At 43.3% G+C, this 22,852-nt stretch overlaps 1 protein-coding gene across 5 annotated transcripts in view; it reads right to left on the bottom strand.

The window, feature by feature from the left end:
* The window catches only part of LOC137369088 (multiple C2 and transmembrane domain-containing protein 1-like), an 834,541-nt gene that overhangs the window by 573,800 nt on the left and 237,889 nt on the right, over positions 1 to 22,852 (bottom strand). Inside the window, exons 1-2 of one of the 5 annotated variants that reach the window (XM_068029713.1) lie at positions 19,639 to 19,791; positions 17,151 to 17,197 (exon numbers count right to left, since the gene is read on the bottom strand). The exons of 3 other annotated variants lie outside the window; for them this stretch is intronic. The gene's annotated coding sequence lies outside the window, so the exon portion shown is untranslated. Of the gene's footprint in view, positions 1 to 17,150; positions 17,198 to 19,638; positions 19,792 to 22,852 lie in introns of those variants that run through there. One more of the 5 variants, XM_068029711.1, reaches the window with a different exon arrangement.

Consider the following 22,852-nt stretch of genomic DNA (forward strand, 5'->3'; position numbering starts at 1 on the left):
ACTCCCTCAGCTGGGCTTTGTTCATTCACTAGGTCTTCCCCTGCCAACCCCAGCTGCCCAAGTGATGCCAGCAGCCTCACGTCCTTCTTCGGATTCCTGCCACACACCACTGAGAAAAGCAAGTTTTACAGCTCCAGCAATGGCTACACTGTGGCACTTTTGGAGTAGCTGAGCTTTATTTTTTGTCTCTGCATTATGTTAGTCAGCCCTTCACATATCCCTCATGGCCTCCCGTAGTATTCACGATTTGTACATCCTGCCATGTTCTAGACATAGCGTTTTCCCCGTTACCTTCCTTTGAAAATTTAAAACTGCTGCCGACAAGCTTGTTAATGAGCTCCTCAAGGAACTCAACCGGCATTTAATTGGAGGTGTGGGGAGTTGCCATTCCTTCCCTCGTGGCATACCTTTAAAATGGCTTTGTGTTCCAGAGGCGGTGGGACCCAGTGCCAACCTCCAGGCACGCGATATTCAAATTGCGCAGGCACCTGCTCCTGCCCCAGCAGGCTTTAAACATCTGGCCCAATGACTCTGAACAAAATTTGACAAAAACCACAAAAGGAGATTTTAGGGCAGATGACCAAAAGCTTTGTTAAAGAGGTAGGTTTTAAGGAACATCTTAAAGGGGGAAAGAGAGGAACAGAAGGAAAGGGGTTTAAGGAGGGAATTCCAGAGCTTAGGGCCTCAGCAGCTGAAGCAAGGGCATCAATGGTGGAATGATTAAAGGGTAGCTCACGAGACCAGAATTTGAGGAAGCAAAAATCTTGGAGGGTTGCAGGGCTTCAGGAGATTACTTAGTATAGGGAGGCACAAAGCCATGGAGGGGTTTTAAAACAAAGATGAGCATTTTAAAATCGAGGCATTGCTTAACCAGGGGCCGATGTAAATCAGAGCAGACAGTTGTAATGGGTGCATGGGACTTGGTGCGTGTTAGAACACGGGCAGCAGAACTTTGGATGACATCAAATTTATAGCGGGTGCAACGTGGGAGGCCAGCCAGGAGTGCACTGGAATAGTCAAGTCTAAAGGTAACAAAGGCATAGATGAGGGTTTCAGCAGCATATGAGCTGAGGCACAGGTGGGCAATGCAATAGAGGTGGAAATAGGCGGTCTTAGTGATGGTGTGGCTATGTAGTCAGAAACTCATTTTGGGGTCAGCTATGACATTGAGAATGTGAACACTCTGGTTGAGCCTCAGACAGTTGCCAGGGAGAGGGATGGAATCGGTAGCTAGGCCACAGAGTTTGTGGCAGGGACTGAAGACAATGGCTTCTGTCTTCCCAATATTTAGTTGAAGGAAATTTCTGCTCATCCAATACATATCAGAGAAGCAGTCTGACAATTTAGAAATAATGGAGGAGCTGAGAGAGGTGGTGGCGAGGTAGAGCTAAGTGTTGGCAGCATAAATGTGGAAACTGCTTCATCAATGACCTTCCTTCAATCATAAGGTCAGAAGTGGGGATGTTCGCGGATGATTGCACAATGTTCAGCACCATTCGTGACTCCTCAGATACTGAAGCAGTCCGTGTAGAAATGCAGCAAGACCTGGACAACATCCAGGCTTAGGCTGATAAGTGGCAAATAACATTTGCGCCACACAAGTGCCAGGCAATGAACATCTCCAACAAGAGAGAATCTAACCATCTACCCTTGACATTCAAGGGCATTACCATTGCTGCATCCCCCACTATCAACATCCTAGGGGTTACCATTGAGCAGAAACTGAACTGGAGTAGCCATATAAATACTGTGGCTACAACAGCAGGTCTGAGGCAGGGAATCCTGAGGCGAGTAACTCACCTCCTGACTCCCCAAAGCCTGTCCACCATCTACAAGACACAAGTCAGGAGTGTAATGGAATACTCTCCACTTGCCTGGATGGGTGCAGCTCCAACAACACTCAAGAAGCTTGACACCATCCAGGACAAAGCAGCCCGCTTGATTGGCACCCCATCTACAAACATTCACTCCCTCCACCACCGACGCACAGTGGCAGCAGTGTGTACCATCTACAAGATGCACTGCAGCAATGCACCAAGGCTCCTTAGACAACACCTTCCAAACCCGCAACCTCTACCAACTAGAAGGACAAGGGCAGCAAATACATGGGAACACCACCACCTGCAAGTTCCCCTCCAAGTCACACACCATCCTGACTTGGAACTATATCGCCGTTCTTTCACTGTCGCTGAGTCAAAATCCTGGAACTCCCTTCCTAACAGCACTGTGGGTATACCTACCCGAAATGGACTGCAGCGGTTCAAGAAGGCAGCTCACCACCACCTTCTCAAGGGCAATTAGGGATGGGCAATGAATGCTGGCCTAGCCAGCGTCACCCACATCCCATGGATGAATAAAAAAAAAACTAAAGATGTGCTTTCAGATGACGTCATCAAGGGGCAGAATGTAGATGAGAAATAGAATGGGTCTAAGGATAGATCCTTGGGGAACACCAGCGTTAATGATATGGGAGCAGGAAGAGAAACCTTTGCAAGTGATTCTCAGGTTACGACTGGATAGATAAGAATGGAATTAGGCAATTGCAGTCCCACCAAGCTGGACAACGATGGAGAAGCGTGGGACGAGGATAGTGTAGTCAACTGTATCAAAGGCTGCATCCAGGTTTGGAAGGATAGGGAGGGATGGTTTACCTTTGTCATAGTCACATAGGGTGTCATTTGTGACTTTGATAAGAGCTGTTTGGCTACTGTAGCAAGGGCAGAAACCTAATTGGAGGAATTCAAACATGGAATTCTGGGAAAGATGGGCATGGATTTTGGATGTGACAGCACATTCAAGGATTATGGAGAGGAACGGGAGGTTGGAGATGGGGCAGTAGTTTGCAAGGACGGAGGGGTTAAGGGTTAATTTGTGGAGAGGAGGGGTGATGACAGCAGATTTGAAGGAGAAAGGAGAGAACCATTAACAATATCAGCTGACATAACAGCCAGGAAGGGAAGCTGGGTAGACATCAGTTTTGTGGGAATAGGGTCAAGAGAGCAGGAGGTGAAATGCAGTTTCCATCAGATGCATAATTGGTCACTTTGGGTGTCACACTGATTCCATTTGCACAAACAGGCAGGAGTGTCCAAAGGCAGAGACTGTAACCGTGCGACAAACACAATGCACAGTCTACTTTCTCCCGACACAATAATACTTGACACAATTCATTCTACACCAATTTGCTGTTCCACAGATCTGTATATGGAATGATCGCTGTTATGAATGTAAGAAAACAGAAAAAAGGCCAAAGCTATTTGGTCCATTGAATCTATGCTTTCACCAGACTATATACAACTTACACTGTTCTGAGTCTACCCAATTTAATCTGCTGAGTGAATAACCACAGGCAAAACCTCCAAGAGAATAAAGGTCTGAGAGGTTTATTCTTAAACTCAAAGGCAATCAAGTTCAAAACTCCAGATTATGAAGCACGACAATTTACATTATTTAACTGAACTGGTCTTATCCACAGACATCTCCACAGTCCCAACAACACAGTTGTGTTATATGGAGTATTTATTTGTTGTTCTGTTCAATTATCCAGATCACTTTCCAATCCATTCTCAACCAGATATTTATCCAGCTTGTTTTTACAGGAGTTAATCAACACCCCATTTCTGCTTTTGATGGGAGTCTACTGTGTACATCCATTGCTCTTGAGGAAATGCTGTTTGAACCTTTAGCCCCTCATGAGGCTTTCGAAGAGTGTACTCATGTCCTCTCATTTTCATTTTGCGAGTACAATATTGTACTAGCAATTAATAGCTTCCCAACTAATTTTCTATTTTTGAAATTGAAGATGTCAAGACATCTGAGGACTGACTTTCTAAATTTTAATGGACAGTAATTTGTGGGAAGCACAGCCATGTGCTCCAGGTGAAAGAGGCTCCTTGCTGGAAAATAATCTGATTTTAGTCAGGTTGGTTGATGGATAAAGGGAAAACCTTCCTGCTTTTCTTCCAATAGTGCCTTGGGATATTTTACTTCCACCCGAGAAAGCAAATGGGACCCGTGTTTAACATCTCATCCGAGAAACAACACCTCCAACTGTACAGCACTCTCTCAGTTGTACATTGAAATGTCAGTCTAGTTTATTTGCTCAAGTCTCTGAAGCGAGACTCAAGTCTTTGGAGTGAACCCATAACCTTCTGAGTCAGCTGCAAGAGAGCTACCACTGATCCAAGGCTGCCACTTTGATAAAGCAGTACAAAATAGATTACAAGGTAGAAAGGCACAGAATAGTAGACAAACTTTTGAACTGGATAACTTATTGACTGAATTAGAGGATGCAAAGCATAATTGTAAAAATGCAGTATATAGATAGGGACAACTAGCTAGGATTCTCGTACATTAATAATCTGGAGGAAGGGACTGTAACAAAGCTCTCCAAGTCTGCTAATGATACCAATTGGGAGGAGATGTAATTAATAGGGAACAAGTGAACCTGTTACAGAGGGACTTAAATAAGTTGGCGCATTAGGGCAAAGAGTGAATGGTGTTGGAATACAAAATAAGAGAGAAAAATCTACAGAAAATATGTAAAATAAGGGAGCTTTAACACAAACTGCCCTTAAACCATCAGCACAATGTGCAGTGATAGTGAAAAAGGAAAACAGAATCTTAGTAAGTTATTTTGAGAGTTGGAGCAGAAAGTTCCGGGAGTGATCGTTACCTTGTACAATGCAATGATCCAATCCCATCTAGAAACCTGTGTACAGTACTACATACCAGATATCACAGTGGGACATTCTGTCTTGGAGGAATTACAAAGAAGGGCAACTAAGCTGATATGGAATTAGGTGCCTAAGCTACAAAAAAGAACAAGGGCACTAGAAATGTCTACATTGAAAAAATGTGGCTTAAAGTTGACCTTATTAAAATATTTAAGATCTTCAGGGGAATAAATAAACTGGATTCCAGAATGCTGCTCGGTATTAGCCCAAACACTAGATCTAGTGATGCAACATGAGCAACCACGTTTTTCTGGAGTTTGTTCTGTTGCATTCGAATTGGGGAAGAACCTTTTCTTGGAACTGGACACTGGCCAAGAGTTAGCATTACTAGCTGTCAGGATGGGTGTCACATGTGGTTGTATTGCTTGGAAAGGGACAGCCTGATGGTGTTTTCTCACCTATTTGTATGCCGGTAAAAATGATTACAAAGAGAAAAAAAATTCTATTTCCAATTATACCAAAATGAGGACAACTACTGAGAGAAAATGGCATATTATTCATGTGGCGCAACATCATACCCAGATATATAAAATTATAAATCGAAACTTTTTGCCACATTGGAACTGCTTTACTTATGCCAATGATGCTAGCAATAGGAATTTACATAATATTACCTGACATACAGTGACATGATTTTAAGCAAGAACAATCTGACATTGGATGACATATAAGTGTTGAAAATTTAAGCCGTCTGGCAATAAAGTTTGACGTCTGCATAACATGTCATTTTGGTGAAGGAAGAATTTGATGTTTTTATTAGATTGTCTTTCAAGAGTAAAGATTTATTGGAGGGAATGTCAGTCATTGCATCCTGTGCATTCTGTGTTGATTGGTAGGAATATTAATCATTTCTATCCATTGTGACAGGGTGATTGAGGGCCAATAAGTCAGCGACAGGCCAATTAGGGAGGGCCCTGATCCCAGAGTAAGGGTATAATCACTGAATGAACTTGGCTTTTTAAAGGCAATTGCACCTGGAGGGGGAGCAGACTTTCCCAGCCAGCTGAGCATAAAAGGTCAAGGTTCAAAGGAAGTGGGGAGAGTTGAAAGATGTACTGAGTGTCTTGCTTTGTGTTGTTTGAATTAGAAAAAGATGTTTGAATCTTGGATTGTTCAAGGACTACAGTTTATAGGGAAGTGGAGAGTCTGAAGGTGGCATTACACTGCATCCAATGTTGATTGAAGAGGTTTCTTTGGTTGATTTATATTGCAATAAACAACGGTTACTTGGTGGGAAAAATGAGCCTTTAGCCATGCTGATCAAGACCAAGTAAGTTTTTTTTTGCTTTGTATTTGTCTTTGCACAGGTAGCAAAAAAGCACATGCAAGGGATTTGTTCTTGGTATTTTACAGGTGAGAGTAGAGTGCATTACTGGATTCTGGTAAGGATTGTTGTGCAGCCGTTCAAACCATGGTATCTACTGAAGCACTTTCCTAACTCCCCTGTGTATGTGGCTGGAGTACTTTGAATTGAATTACTTCCCCACCCCCCCCAATTATTTCCTTTTTAATATTTTCTTTATACCAGTAAGTAAACCTCCTTTGTTCATTTACTCTATGAACTATTTCCTACTGTTTGATCTCCAAGATACTGAGGGATGAGTAGATTTTTTTTTTACTGTGTCTAAAATGCTATTTCTTCTTTGTTTATTTTTGTAAATATAATGAGCAGCAATAGTAGGGAGCAGTAATGGGGTTTTCTTCCATTTTTATCACTACTCTAAGTCTTCTTGTCATAAAATACACTTACAAAAATTAATTGACAACTGCACCCACCTCCCCACCCCCACCCTGCAAAAAAGCACTTGTTAAAGGCTTATTAAAATCCAATGTCAAGTAACTTAAGAAGCATTCTGAATGGTGAAATAAATATGAAAATTGAAATCAGATTTATTGAAGACCAAGATGCCATAATTGTTAACTGTGCATCTTGCATGGAAGATCAGTATTTTGGACTTCCATTCATGCTACTTGTGAAGGCATCAAAATACTTGTTCATTCTAAATGTATTGTGTGTTCTTTCTTCTGAGCATGTTTCAATACAAGTGCAGAAGAGAAAACTTGCAATGACTTATGAAGTAAGTTTATTAGTCCACTGGACTCCTGAGCAAATGAACTGGGAACATTGGCAGATCTGACTTTCTCCATTGCCATGGGTGTCCTAGTTTCACATAGCACTGATCAAATTTCCCCCTCACCTCCATTCAGCAATCTCCCTTTGCACAGCCCAGTTGAGATTCATTCAAATAACTAATATCCTATAACTCTGCATTGTATTGGAGTGGCACACAAGATATCACCTTGCCACTTGGCCTTTAAATTTTAATAAAAGGCTAATGTAGGAGTGAATGGCAAATCACTTTTCTGTTCCGAAGCATGATTTGAACAGATGTTTCTGTTAACACTTTAGTTTCTCATGTGTTTGTGCTCAGATCATCTCATAGATAGTAGCTTAAAACTACTTGTGTTACCAATGGCTAAGGGTGCCAGCAAGATTTAACATAAGGCTATTTCCATTCATGGCATTGCAAACAAAGATTGTTGTCTGAGTAATTTAGCTGATGATCAATGCCATAAATGTATTAAATTGCCCTTTTACAACATTAAAAAGGACAGTAATAAAAAGACAGAAACAAAATGGAAACTATGTTTGTTCTGTTATCCCAGCTTTTGATTCTTTATCTTCCTGCAAAGCATGTAGCTAGAGTATTTCTTTCAGAGCTTTGTCAACATTTTTCAGGCTAAAGCAAGTATATCCATCCCAGATTTCTCATCACAGTTTAGACTCAGAAACTTGTTCTGAAATATATTTCGCAGAATTAATTCTACAATGTATACCTCATTGAAAAATATACCTTGTTGACTATTTTCAAGAACAGTTGAATCATCAAAATTTAATAAAGACTCTATGAAGAGAACACTTGTCATTTGCCAGTCAGGATATGAGTGATATTCCTGTCATAGGAATATTGTGCCAATCAGGTCAGTCAAGCTCTGGGGGTTAACCAGGAATGGCCACTTTTTTTAGTTCTTCCCCCACACCCCCACCCCCGCACAGCATTACTCCCCACCTACCCACACCATGTTCCTCCCCCAATCCCCTGCACAAATGGTGAAGTCCAGGGAGCCCCAGATATTGGACCTAGGACCTTATGAATTTGGCATTGTGGTAAAAGGCAGCATCAGGTAAGTCCTCCAAATTTGGGTAGTTGTTATTAGTGCATTGGCTTACAGGTAAGCAGATTTGGGGTCTGGGTAGGAGATCCCAGGCCTCAGGATTTCATATCTGCTGTTTATGCTACAGTCTTGTTTCAAGTCAGGATGGGATCAAGGGCCAAGGGGCCTGGAGGTTGGGGTCAGGAGGGAGATCGGGGAGGCCTGGATGTTGGATTGGGATCTCATTACTGGAAGTGGTGGCAATTACGGTAAGTACTTAACTATTCTTACTTATGCAATATTTAGAGTTGGTGCTCTCTGAGGTGGCCAGAACTGGCTGACTTGGCAAACCAATGTTGCAGCAGGGATGGAAGCAGCAATTGGACCCCAATTTACATTTGCATATGCAAATAAACCGATCCGACTTCAGGAATGTGTAAAGGATGCCTCTTGTTTGTCCTTTCCCAATATGGCTGTTGGCGCAGTTCCAGTCAGTGTGTGCGCACTTCCTACCCACCATTTTGGAGCGTAAGGAGGATGTACAGTGCCTGAAATTGGTGCTACATGGCCCTATTTAACCCCCTGTGTCATTTAAAGGTCATTGGAGTAGAAAGAAAGAACTTGCATTTAACAGGGTTCTTTCATATTCTACCTTATATATTGGAGCTTTGAGTCAGAAGATTTACCATTTTGACTTTCATTATTTTTGCTTGTTAACTGCTCAGTTCAAGAGTCTGGCTAATAACATTTTTGATTTTGGAATATGAAACTGTGCCTTTAAACCCTCATTCTATTACATCTCACTTAGTATGCTGCTTTTGTTATATTACAGATCCTCAATGGCTTCCAAAAACTGTCACAATAAAGTATTACTGCACCACAAAGGAAGGAAATCTGGTAAACGCTCCTTTAAAAGGGCCTCTCTACTTTGAATCATTTGCAGTCACAGTTAACTTTTCAAAAAGAACATATTTTAGTATGTCACTGCCTTTGACCACAAACAATTCATTAGATTTATGGCTGTCTCAATTCACCACACACAGCAAAGCTACAGTAGTATTAGTAAATACATCTAATTGAGAGAAGATGCCCAGTAAGCATATTCAGGATTTGAATGCTCAGACATTCACATCATTTCAGTTTTGGGGTTGATAGTGCATTATATATTTTTGATAATTAACATTATTTTCAAAATTACAACTTTAGAATTATTTGTACAAATACTTTTAGTGACCTGCATGTTTTCCTGCTCAATAAACTTAATCACTGCTTACATGGCATCACTTGTACTTCATGTTGTTCATGTACATCAAAACTCTATATTGTTTTAGGGCATCTTCCCTCAGTTACACATGATTAATAAGTCGCACAGAGTCCAGTTCTACAGAGTACTAACATCAGGGAATTTGGCGACTGAGGGCAGCCCCATGTTTTTCAAATGCCTCCCTTGAGGCTCTCCTGCAGGCAGTGGCTGAATAGGGGAGCATACCTTTCACAGAGAACAGCAGGAGGAGACCAGCCAGACAGATGAAGTGGGTATGGCTGGAGTTGGCATGTGAAATAAGCAGGATGTGGGTAAAGTGCCACAAGTGCTTCAATGACCTTTTGAGGGCTGGCAAGGTGAGTGCAGTGCCACACCCACATGCCATGATGCCAGTTGTGTATTGACCAACTCATCCACAAGCTGATCAACTTGAGGGTACACAGTGCTCCGGATCATTAAAATACATGTGTGTCCCAGAACATTATGGGGCCGGTGGCAACTATCACACTGCTATCACTTGTGGAGGAGGGAGCATGGAAGGCAGTGAAATCGCACCTGTCTGAGCTACTGGAAGTGGTGAGGAAGGGTAACATGATCTTAACTATCTTGGTCTTGACCTTGCAGAACAAGTCAGCTCAAAACTCCAGGAAAAGGAGTCAGTCAGGTGGTGTTGCTGTTCTAACTTCAATGGAGGAGGTCCTGACATTGTCAGGGTGGCAACCCATCAGGTGGTCGGTAATGGCAAGATGGGGGTCTGTCCAAAAGAGGGTGAACTAATCTTACCATCTCCAGGTGAAGGGGATGGACTTCCCTCATCCTTGGTTTCCTCCATTCCTATCAATAAGATGTAATGGAATGCTGCATCTCTGCAGAAACAGCTGATGAAACAGGCACATTTTCCTAATGAGCTTCTTATGTCTCCTGCAGGGCCAGTTGAGGAGGGGGAGCCATGGCAGGAACGAGCGCCGTTGTCTTCATCGGAGGAAGAAGCAACAAAGTCAGCACCATCACATCAGTCAAGAACACCCTCCACCAGCACAAATACACTCAGCTCGGTGGAGCCTCGCGCACTTTAAGAATGGGTGGCAGAGGGTGACCAACACTTCACTGAGGGAAGCAGAATTAACTGTGGGGAGTCCCCCTCGAGAGGATTATAAGATTATTAGGTTACTAAAAAGTTACTAACCAGAATACTAATTGTTAAAATCTAGCTATTATAAACGAACAACTGACATTATTATAAACTAATGTTTAACTTTATTAGAACCCTTCTTTGTAGAATGGTAAAGTGGGAAAACTTAGGCAATAGGGCACAGGAGAGACAAGATGTCAAGGTAGAGGGATTCTGGGAGATTATGGCAAGTTTTAAAATGCTTACTTGCAGTAAAAGGGTGAGACCTTGAGAGCAGAGTGAAAACAGTTTCTGTGTGAACAAAACGTAGATTTGTCTTGTAATGAAATGAAATAACCATCATGAGTGCATAAGCTCATCCACTGAGATAGTGACCACGAAATGTAAAAGCATTGAGATAAGGTAGCCATCACAAAGGAGTATTACCTATGTAAATCAAAAAGGTTAGCAACAGCCAAAGAATGAAGACTGTGCCGTACTACCTATCCTTCGTGGATAAGTTTCTGCGGAAAAACACCTTTGACCACCAATCCATCAGGCAGTGGTCTGCACGGAATGTCCTCAAGGCCCTACGGGAAAAGGAGATGGTGGATCCTGTTCGATGGTTCCTGGAACAGACTGCCAAAGTCATTTGGTGGAATGCCTCATCACCCGAACTTTCAAACAAGTACCAAGATGTAGCTTGGCTGGTGGTGAGAAGAGCCCTCCCCGTCAGATCCTTCCTGCACGCCCAGAGTCTCACCCCCTCCGCACAATGCCCTCGAGGTGGCTGTGGTGGGGAAGAGACGGTTGCCCACCTCCTTCTAGAATGTGTCTTTGCAAAACAGGTGTGGAAAGAGATGCAGTGGTTTTTGTCGAGGGTCATCCCAAGCAGCTCTGTAACACAGCAGTCTGTGCTCTACGGGCTGTTCCCAGGGATGCACACCGAGATAAACATCAACTGCTGCTGGAGGATGATCAATTCGGTGAAAGATGCTCTTTGGTCTGCCCGAAACTTGCTGGTCTTCCAGCGAAAAGAGTTGTCCAAGACCGAATGTTGCAGACTGGCACATTCCAAGGTCCAGGACTAGATGCTGAGGGACGCACTAAAGCTTGGGGCAGCAAAGGCTCAATGGGGAAAGACCACTGTGTAAGGTCCCCCCACCAAGCTGAACTGAGGGGCTGGATCCATGGGAAACCCCTTGAACTGTATCCGGAAAATCTTTGTTTGCTGTAAAATGTATATGGCATGAAAAATGAAATGGAAGGGTTATGAGGCAACTCACTCCTGCATTGAAGGAAACTGATCTCCTTTGCACTGTTTGTATTTTTCGACTTGGTGCTGTTTGGAACTGTTTTGTCATGTATTTTTCCACAGATTTTTATGAATAAAGTATATTTTGGAAAAAAACAGCCAAAGAATGAACCTTGGTTGGTTAAGAAAGACATCCCTTAACGCAAAGCTAAATATAATTGAGGGAAGGGAGACTTAATTGGAAAGCAGTCAAGATAAAAGATGTCTGTGTCCCTGTACGCAAAGAATTTTCAAACAATAAGAGAGAGAGAGAGAGACTGACCAAAAAGCTTGAAGACCAAAATCTGCAACTGAAACCAGTCATGTGCTCTACCGTCCAATCCGAGTACGGGTAGTATCTGTGTTAGACTGTTAATTACTGCCTGAGTTTGTGACTATGGTTTATCTGAAACTTAATAAATTTGTCCTTACCTTTTATCTGAATAAAGTCAATTCACAAAATAGCTTTTGCTGTCCAGTCTGTTCCTGCCTTAGAAGGGGGCATTAAACCCCCACTATCTTATCTAATCTTACAGGATGGAGGACAGACATAGCCTTGCTCAGCTGGGCAGAGATGCAGAGCCTTGGGTGCCACACACAAGATAGGTCTTCCTGCTGCATCAGCGAGAGATGTGTGCCCAAATGTCATGGTTCACAGAGGTTTGCATAGAGAATGGAGGAGTCCATCCATGACATGTGCTCTGTTATGTCTCATGCATACGAGTCATGAGCTCATCCAGAGAGATAGTGGCCAACCTCATGGAGAGTCATATGCAGCAACACGCTGAGTGGATGCAGCAGCAGCATGCTGACAGGTACAGAATGTATGCCACATTTTGTAGCATTGACTGGTCAGTGGCACTGATGGTACAAAGATGTATGGAGTGGATGCCATGTGTGTCCCAACTAGTGTTTCCCTCTGACATTCCAACACCAAATGAAAGGGCTCAGGCAGGCAGCGATGAGGTGGTGAGGGCCTCCCCTCAAAGGACAGCATCTACAGCCCCTTTGGCCCCTCCAATCATCAATGTGGGAAGGCCTTGTGGCTTCGGCTGCCCCTGCATCAATGCAGAAGGGGCAGCCTGTTACAGTGCATGCACTGGCACTGTGGCAATGAGACCAACCGCCACAGGTATCTCAGTTACATCCACACACACAAGCAGTCTGGCTCCACCTCATCCTCAGTCACAGGGGGAGCAGCCTGTAGGAACAGCCAAGAATGGAGGGTGTTGCATCAGTAGTCTCATTTTGTGGCTCACTTGGGTGACTTATGTTATGGTTGTGATTGGTTGAAATTACTCAATGTACTGAAAAGGTGAATGATTGGACCCAGACTTGTGTGATTCTAATGATTGATGATATTAAGGCACATGAATGATGTTGTAAGGGGAAAGATGCATCTGGGTGTGTTAGTTGAGCTAGTGTGACACTTGGAGACATGTCTTCCAGGCAATGTGAGGAACAATGGAAACTCTATGCTTCCTGTGCTTCTTGGATTCACTTCCTCCCTTTGAGAATGATAGGTTTCTGAGTCACTTGTCTTCCAGTATAAGTGAAACGTGCCTGAATTAATGCAGCCCAAGCCTTCCTTCCATCCTGCTCGATATTATGGGGCCTCAGCCAGACCATTGGAGGACCTTGCAAGGCCCTGCTTCACGATTTCTTCCTCCTCCTCCTTCTCTTGAGGAGGCGTGCTAGCCCTCTGCTTCTCCTTCATCGGGGTCCACACCTCTCTGGAGGGCCATGTTATGAAGAGCATAGCCAACCACTACAATTCGAGAAACCACTGAGGGAGAGTACTGGAGGGTACCCTCCACCCAACCAGTCAAGGCACCAGATCTCGAGCAGTCCAATGACCTATTCTATGGTGGCCCTTGTGTTGATGTGGCATGATTGTAGCAACTCTGTACCACCATCAAAGGACTGCCTAGAGGTGTCAACAGCCAATTGTTCAATGGATTGCCCTTGTCCCCTAGCAGCCATCCACATATTCCCTCAAGTCGCATGAACAGCCGCGGCACCTGTGATTGCCTAAAGATGAAGGAACCATGGCAGCTTCCAGAATACCATGCACACACCTGCAGGAAACACTTTTGATGGTCGCACAGTTATATATTGTTATACTATCTGTTAAGTGCTAGGAATTAATTAGCTAGGAACTAGTTGTTATGTGTAAGTGTTCCAGTGGGGAAACATTCACCGCTGCACTGGAAAGTCATGGGATATGTAACAAAAACTAGTTTTAACAGTCCTACAGCAGGCAGCATGGTGGCTGAACAAATAAATGAAAAGCTCAAGCCTGTCAAAGTTTAAAGTGTGATTATTTCCGACATCTGGGAACCAGAAAACAACAAGAAAATGTAACATGCACACCAGTCGCACATTGAGAGAGTGGAATACCTTCCTGTTCATGAAAGCCCCTGGCCCGCTGCTGCCTTGATGGCAATATGGGAAGTTGACAACCCCCTTCACCTGAGCAGGTCCAGTGACAGAGGTAAATCCCACTTCCCTCTGTGTCTGTAGGATCCCATCAGTGGTGAACATAATGTAATCTGATGCCCTCTCAAACAGGGCATCTGTAACCTCCCATATGCTATGATGGGCAGTCAATTGGTGAGGTCTGCCTCTACCCTTAAAAGGACCAGAGGTTAAGCAGTTCAGTGCCTCGGTAATTTTAACAGCTATTGGCCAATGCGCCTGACAAGGAGTGAGATGGCCTTCCACCATGCCACAGCATTCTGTTTGCACCTGCCTTGACAGGCGCAATCTTCGGCAACACTGATACTCTGTCAGCTTCAGAAAGCTGATGCGCTGTCAGTATACCCTATGTGGAGGGCATCTCCTTTGTTTCCCTCCCTGCCCCTCATGCAACACCTCTGCGTGCCACTGAACCAATAGCCTGTATCTGCTGTGGAATCGGCTGCTCCTCCGCTACTCGTCTCCTGCTCTAAGTAGGTCAGCCCCAATTCTACCTTCCTGGCCTCCAGAAGAACTATCACGGCAGCCTGGAGCCCCCTGCTAGGCCACACTTACCCTGTTGGGTCACTCTCCACGCCCAATATGTCCAGCAACTACAGAGCTAATTCTATATGACCTCTGCACACTCAGCTGACACTGTGTGTCACTGCATGAATAGCTCTCTGAGGCTTTTATACAGCGAAAATAAATGGGCCCGTCTCCATGACTGCCTCCCTGCTGTGATGCCATTTCCTACTCAGGGACGTGGTTGCGATCCTTTGTAGTTCCTCTGTCTCTGAACAAAAATCTGTTTCTGCCCTTTAACGTGGCTTGTTAAGTGGCTTGTTTGCATGATCAATTGCTGAACCGCCACGTTCGGTCGGGTTGCTGGTATATAGATTCCAACACCTCTTCCAAAATCATTAGGAGGAGGGACCATGCTGGAAAGCCATGACAGGTGACCTACCTACCTCCGGTTCTGCCTCTTCATCTAAACAAAAATTCAGTCTGTGTTCAGAAGAACTTCCTTGACCTGCATGTTTTCAGTCCAACTAGGAATGAGGCAGCGCTGGATCTGGTGCTGGGGAATGAGGTAAACCAAGTGTCTGTGGGAGAATACTTGGGTAAGAGTGATCATCATATCATAAGGTTTAGATTAGTAATGGAGAGAGCAAGGAGCATGCTAAATTAGAACTTCTAAATTGGAAGAGGGCTAACTTCAATTGGATGAGAGGGGATCTAGCCAGGGTAAAATGGAACCAAAGATTGATAGAAAAAAATGTAACTGAACAATGGGTGATCTTTAAGGAGCAGATGTGTCAGGTACAGGTTAGATATATCCCAACAAGAAATAAAAGATAAGGGGACCAAAGTGAGGGCACCTTGGGTGATGAGAGAGAAAGAGAATATGATAAAACAAAAAAAAGAGTGTGATGTATGTCAGGTGAATTCTTCAAGCGAAAGGCCACATAGTAGGTTGAGAGGGGAAGTTAAGAGGAAAATAAGACTGGCATAGAGAGAATATGAGAATAGAATGGCAGTTAACATAAAAGAGAACCCAAAAATCTTTCACCGGCATTTAAATAGTAAGTGGGTAGTAAGAGACGGGGTAGAGCCTATTACAAACAAAGAAGGTGATATATGCTTAGAGACGCAGGGCAAGGCTCGAAAACTTTACGAGTACTTTGTATCGGTATTTATTAAGGAAGAGGATGCTGACAAAATATCAGTAGAAGTGAAGATGGTAGCGATAACGGATGGGGTGAAAATTAACAGGCAGGATGTACTGGAAAGGCTGGCTATGCTTAGCGTGGATAAGTCGTCTGGTCTGGATGGCTTGCATCCCAGTTGCTAAAGGAAGTTGGGGGTGGAGATAATGGAAGTGCTTACAATCTTCCCTAGATACGGGGGAGGTGCCAGAGGATTGGAAAGTGGCAAACATAACACCCTTATTCAAGAAAGGGTGTAAGGACATTCCAGGTTGCTGCAGGCCAGTCAGTTTAACATCAATGGTGAGTAAGGTTTTAGAAACAATATTAAAGGGATAAAAATCAACAGGCACTTGGAGAGGTTTCAGTTAATTAAGGAGAGCCAGGATGGATTTGTAAAAGGCAGATGGTGTTTGACTAATCTAATTGAATTTTTTTGATGAAGTAATAGCGAAGGTTGATGAGAGGAATGCAGTGGATGTTGTATATATAGATTTTCAGAAAATATTTGACAAAGTATTACATACAAAGCTGATTAACAAAACTGAGGTTCATGGAATAGGAGGGTCAGTGTCAGCTTGGATAAAAAATTGGCTTCGGGACAGAAAACAGTGAGACATGACAAATGATAGTTTTTCAGACTGGAGGATGGTAAACAGTGGTGTTTCCCAAGGGTCAGTGCTAGGACCACTGCTTTTTTCATATATATGAATAACTTGGATATTGGAATACAGAGTAAAATTTCAAAATTTGCCGATGATACCAAACTTGGAGGTGTGATTAACAGTGAGGATGATATCAATAGACTGCAACAGGACATAGATAGGCTAGCAGAATGGCTAGACAAGTGGCAGATGGAATTTAATACAGAGAAGTGTCAGGTGATGCGTTTTGGCAGAAGGGATAGGGAGAAGCAATACAGACTTAATGGCAGAGTTCTAAAGAATGTGCAGGGACAGAGGGACTTGGAAGTTCTTGTGCATAGATCTTTGAAGATGGTAGGTCATATTGAGACAGTAGTAAGCAAAGCATCTTGGGCTTCATAAATAGAGACATTGAGTACAACAACAGATAAGTTATGCTGACCTTTATAAAGTTCTTGTTAGGCCACACCTCAAGTACTGTGTTCAGTTCACCCTTTGAGAGATTGCAGAGGAGATTTACAAGAATGGTTCCAAGGGTGAGGGATTTTAGCTAAAAAGTTAGGTTGGTGAAGCTGAGGTTGTTCGCCTTGGAGCAAAGGAGGTTGACGGGAGATCTGATAGATGTGTACAGATTATGAAAGGTTTAGATAGGGTAGACAAAGAAAAGGTGTTCCCATTAGCTGATGACACAAAGACTAGGGGACACAGGTTTAAGGTTTTGTGCAAGAGATATGGGGGGATGTGAGGAAAATAATTTTTACGCAGCGAGTGGTACTGACCTGGAACTCGCTGCCTACGAATTTGGTGAAGCAGAGACAATCAATGACTGCAAAAGAAAATTGGATAAGCACTTGAGAGAAATAAACCTGCAGGGCTACAGGGGAATGGTACTGTCTGGATTGCTCTACAGATGGACCAAATGGCCTCCTTCTGTACCGTAATGACTCAGACTAATATATTCTGTCTCCCCTTGAAATGCTACTGTTGCTTTGATGTGTGTGGTGAATTGAGTCAGCCATAACTCTAGTGATTTTTTTGGGGGGGTGAAAGGTTGTGACATACTGCAAAAGCTGATGGCTAACTAGGACTACAGCAGATTCAAAATTTGCAGATGACACCAAATTGGAGGGTACAGTTAATACAGAGAAGGACTGTGACAAAACAAAAGATGTTAATGAACATGCAGAATGGGTATGAATTGGCAAATGATCTTCAATATAAATAAGTGTGAGGCTGTAAATTTTTGGTTGGAAGATTCAGGAGACCACATACTGCTTAGAAAATAAGTGTCTAAATAGAGGAGCAGAGGGTTCTGGGGGTACAGATGCACAAATCACGAAAAGTAGTAATGCATGATAAAGCCATTTTAAAATTTAAAAAACCCAAAGCACTGGGGTTCACTGCTAGAAGGATAGAAATACAAACTAACCTTGGTTAGACCACAAGTGGTGTACTGGCAGGAATGAGAGAATCACAGAATCGTTACAGTGCAGAAGGAGGCCATTTGGCCCATCGTGTCCGCACTGGCTCTCTGAAAGAGCAATTCCCCTGCCTTCTCCTCATAACCCTGCACATTTCTCCTTTTCATATAACTGTCTAATTCCCTTTTGAATACTTTAATTGAACCTGCCTCCACCACATTCTCAGGCAGCGCATTCCAGACTTTAACCACTCGCTGTGTGAAAAAGTTTTTCCTCATGTCACTTTTGCTTCTCTTACCAAATACTTTAAATCTGTGCCCTCTTGTTCTCGATCCTTTCACGAGTGGGAACAGTTTCTCTCTATCTACTCTGTCCAGATCCCTCATGATTTTGAATACCTCTATCAAATCACCTCTCAGCCTTCTCTTCTGCAAGGAAAACAGTCCTAATTTCTTCAATCTATCTTCATAACTGTAATTCCTCATCCCTGGAACCATTCTCGTCAATCTTTTCTGTACTCTCTCCAATGCCCTCATGCCTTTCCTAAAGTGCAGCACCCAGAACTGAATGCAATACTCCAGCTGAGGGCAAACTAGTGTCTGATACAAGTTCAACATAACTTCCTTGCTCGTACTCTATGCGCCTATTAATAAAGCTCAGGATACTGTATGCTTTATTAACCACTCTTTCAACCTGTCCTGTCACCTTCAATGGTTTATGCACATATACACTTAGGTCCCTCTGCTCCTTTAGAATTGTACCCTTTATTTTATATTGTCTCTCCATGTTCTTCCTACCGAGTTGAATCACTTCACATTTCTCTGCATTGAACGTCATCTGCCACCTGTCTGCCCATTCCACCAACTTGTCTACGTCCTTTTGAAGTTCTACACTATCCTCCTCACAGTTCACAATGCTTCCAAGTTTCGTATCATCTGCAAGCTTTGAAATTGTGCCCTGTACACCAAGGTCTAGGTCATTAATATATATCAGGAAAAGCAGGGGTCACAACAATGATCCCTGGGGAACTCCACTACAAACCTTCCTCCAGCCCGAAAAACATCCATTAACCACTACTCTTAGTTTCCTGTCACTCAGCCAATTTTGCTACTGTCCCTTTTATTCCAAAAGCTACAAGTTTGCTCACAAGTCTGTTGTGTGGCACTGTATCAAATGCCTGTTGAAAGCTCATGTACACCACATCAACAGCACTGCCCTCATTAACCCTCTCTGCTACCTCCTCAAAAAACTCCAGCAAGTTAGTTAAACATGATTTTCCCTTAAGAAATCCATGCTGACTTTCTTTAATTAACCCGCGTTTGTCCATGTGACTATTGATTTTGTCCCGAATTATTTTTTCTAGAAGTTTCCCCACCACCGAAGTTAAATTGACTGGCCTGTAAATGCTGGGCTTATCTTTACACCCTTTTTTGAACCAGGGTATAATGTTTGCAATTCTTCAGTTCTCTGGCACCACTCCTGAATCTAAGGAAGACTGAAACAAAGTGGCCTTTAATTGCCATCACTGGCAATATGCCATGGCGGTTGGCTCCCCTCCCGACGCCTTCTCCCACCATATTGCCAGCTCTCCCACCTCCCAGCTCATCACCAATGGGCTGAGGAAATTCAGCCCATAGATACTGACTGAACTTGTCTATTTCCAGTTTTGTTATAGATTCCAAGCATTTGCAATATTTTGCTTTTTACTGGTATTTACAGTTTTATTTCAAAACCAGTTGCTCAACACAAATATTTCTTCATTTCCATTTGCACCACTTCAAGTTACTATCACAATAAGTCAGGCAAAAAAAAAATGCTGCTATAAAATTTGCTTTAAGATACGCACCTCAGAATCTTCTACAGATTGGTTGTCCAATCCCTAAATGTTCCTTTTTGTTTAAGATTATGTTTTGCAGCTTCAAAAGCATCTTCACGGCAGTCACTCCTTAACTATGATGTCTAAACAGAGTCGTGCACAACACAGGAAGACGGCACAGGAAGGGTGATCAATGCTCAACAGAACACTTACAACCCACAAAGCTCCTATTTTATCTTATACAATGTTGTCATACTTTGAAGTTAACTTCCTGAAACACATCCAAATCAAGCAGCCAAATATATAAATCATATACAATCTCATTTTCATTAACATGTACAAGTCTTAAAGTAAAAATTAAAGCTCCATATGCAATCAACTTCCATTACATAAATTAGGTAACAGCTAATTGCTGAACAGCTTACAGTTCTAACCTCCTTATCTGCTATTTGGAGTCCAGTGAAGTCTATATAGACTCTTAGGCACCTACCTTTAGAGATATGTGTCAAATCTCTCTGAAAGATTTATTGTCACAAACTTGAGAGATTGTCAAAGAAAGTCTGACCTGAACCTTGAGGGGAACCGACCTGAATGTCGAAGCCCAGTCACTAAATGCCTACCAGGATAGGAGAGACTATTTGGGAGACTACTTTGAAAAAAAGATCCAATTGCAATAATCTTACAAAAATATGAAGATGGCTGTTATCTTTGAATTAAAAATATCTGTTAGCTGATTTCCATGATGATTCAAAGTTTATCTCTTGGTATAGTGGATCGAATAGTTCAAAAGGAGACTATCCAGAAGGATGTGTGAAAATGGACACTTAATATCCAATCCTGATTAGGTTGCAGTCGAAACTGTTGCAAATTTACTAGAAATGCCAAGCTCATAGGAAAGTGGGAGGATCCTTAGATCTTTTGTGTGGCAGTTTAGATCATTTCATCACCTAGGTATAGTTAGACATGCAGATATGTGTGACAGAGCAACTGCTACATCTGACAAGCATCTGAACACTGATACTAATGTAAAGAGGAATGTTTGGAATGATCATTTTTCCTTCAGACACTGAAATTTGACACTGTCTACATGTCAATCTGAAAGTTAATCTTGAAGTACGTGGGGGCGAGCTAGCCTCCTGAACCCTGCTTTAATTATGTATTGGATTGGAATCATAATAATTGTTCTTGCATATAAGCGTCCTGTTTGATCGAGGTATTCAATCACCTCATACCAAGATTGAGTTGGTAACCTTGGTCTTGATCTTGATTGGTGACCTCTAGGAACTTGAGCCTGAGACAGCCTGGCCACAGACTGCAGCACCTCGGCGGATGTCACAGCCAGCAGCCCAGCTAGCTTCCTGGCACCAGAATGGACATTAGTTGAGGGGGTGATTGCGGAGCAGGGAGGCAAACCTGTGTCAGTTCCATACCAATAACATCGGTATAGTATCCCAGGCTGACCAAGTGGGGGAAGATGGTAAAGCCCAGAGCCTGTTTGAGCACCCTTGAGAGATACTACAGCTTGTACCAAAGGTTCCCATAAGAAGGGTAAGCTGCTGTCTTCGTCAAGCTATCCACATGCTCCACGGGTGACTGCAGAGTGCCATGCTACCCAAGAGAACCCTGCACAAACTGACCACTGACTCCTCCACACATCTGTGGAATCTCTTTGGCAGACAGTCCAATGCTTTCTGGAGTTCACACATCACAGCAAGCACCCTTCTTTTCTAGACTAGGCCAACAAGGTCTTCATATTTATCCACTGTAGCAGAAGTGAGATGTAAGGTTGCCCTGCCAGAAGCTGCATCTGGGGCCTCTTTTCTACCCACACCAGCTGCCACTTGCTTGTTCATAGTGATTCACCCAGTGCAGCTGCCTTTAACTCATTATTATATAGTTCAGGGGAATGCTAATTACCGAGCTCATTAAGGGTCAAAATGAGAGACACTGCTTCTTCTAGCAGGCTCCCTACCTCCACTATTGCAGGATGGTAAGGGACTTTGGAGAGAACTGGAAAGGGAGGTGGGGACAGGGGAAAGGGTAAGCAGTAGCAGATGAGTGGCAATGCTAAATACCACTGGGTTGTTATGCGGAATCAGTAAGGGAGAGAGAAAAGCAAAATACTGTAGATGCTGGATATCTGAAATAAAAACAGAAAATGCTGGAAATATACAGCAGGTCTGGCAGCATCTGTGGAGAGAGAAACAGAGCAAGGGAGAGAGTTTAGTCTAAGGAAACAAAAGGATATGTCCAAATGCCCTCTGACCTCTGTTTGCAAGCACCACTGCACCCATTCCCTCTGCCAGTGACATTAATAGCAGCCTCCTATATTGGCATGAGCACTTGCACAGTTGACTGGCTTTCCAGATCTTCCCATCTGCATTCTGTTCCATCTTGTAGAATTTGAGTGGGGTTGATGCTTGTCCAGTTGCAGGATTGGAAAATTGTGTAATACATCAAAGGCTGGTATTTGTGCTGGGAGGAAATAGCAGGTATGAGGAAAAGTAGGTTGTGGTTGTGAGGGCAGTGTCAAGTGCTGAGTGTGCAGATTGGGCAGTGTTCAACTTCTCAGGTAATGAAGCAGTCTGTGCCCGCATCCAGCAAGACCTGGACAACAGTCAGGCGTGGGCTGATAAGTGTGTGAATATGAGCAGCACAGTGGCGCAGTGGTTAGCACCTCAGCCTCACAGCTCCAGCGACCTGGGTTCAATTCTGGGTACTGCCTGTGTGGAGTTTGCAAGTTCTCCCTGTGTCTGCGTGGGTTTTTGCCGGGTACCCCGGTTTCCTCCCACCACCAAAAGACTTGCAGGTTGATAGGTAAATTGGCCATTATAAATTGCCCCTAGTCTAGGTGGGTGGTAGGGGAATAGAGGGACAGGTGGAGATGTGGTAGGAATATGGGATTAGTGTAGGATTAGTATAATGGGTATAACCAGTATAACTAGTATAACCAGTTCCGAAGAAGGGTCACTGACCCGAAACGTTAACTCTGCTTCTCTTTCCACAGATGCTGCCAGACCTGCTGAGTGACTCCAGCATTTCTTGTTTTTGTTTCAGATTTCCAGCATCCGCAGTATTTTGCTTTTATTTTAGTATAATGGGTGGTTGATGGTCGGCACAGAGTCGGCACAGACTCGGTGGGCCGAAGGGCCTGTTTCAGTGCTGTATCTCTAAATTAAATAAAATAAATAAAATAAAATTACTTGCCCACAGAAGTGTCAGGTAATGAGCATCTCCAATAAGT

Source organism: Heterodontus francisci, chromosome 4 (assembly GCF_036365525.1).
Source record: "Heterodontus francisci isolate sHetFra1 chromosome 4, sHetFra1.hap1, whole genome shotgun sequence".
Classification (NCBI taxonomy): Eukaryota; Metazoa; Chordata; class Chondrichthyes; order Heterodontiformes; family Heterodontidae; genus Heterodontus; species Heterodontus francisci.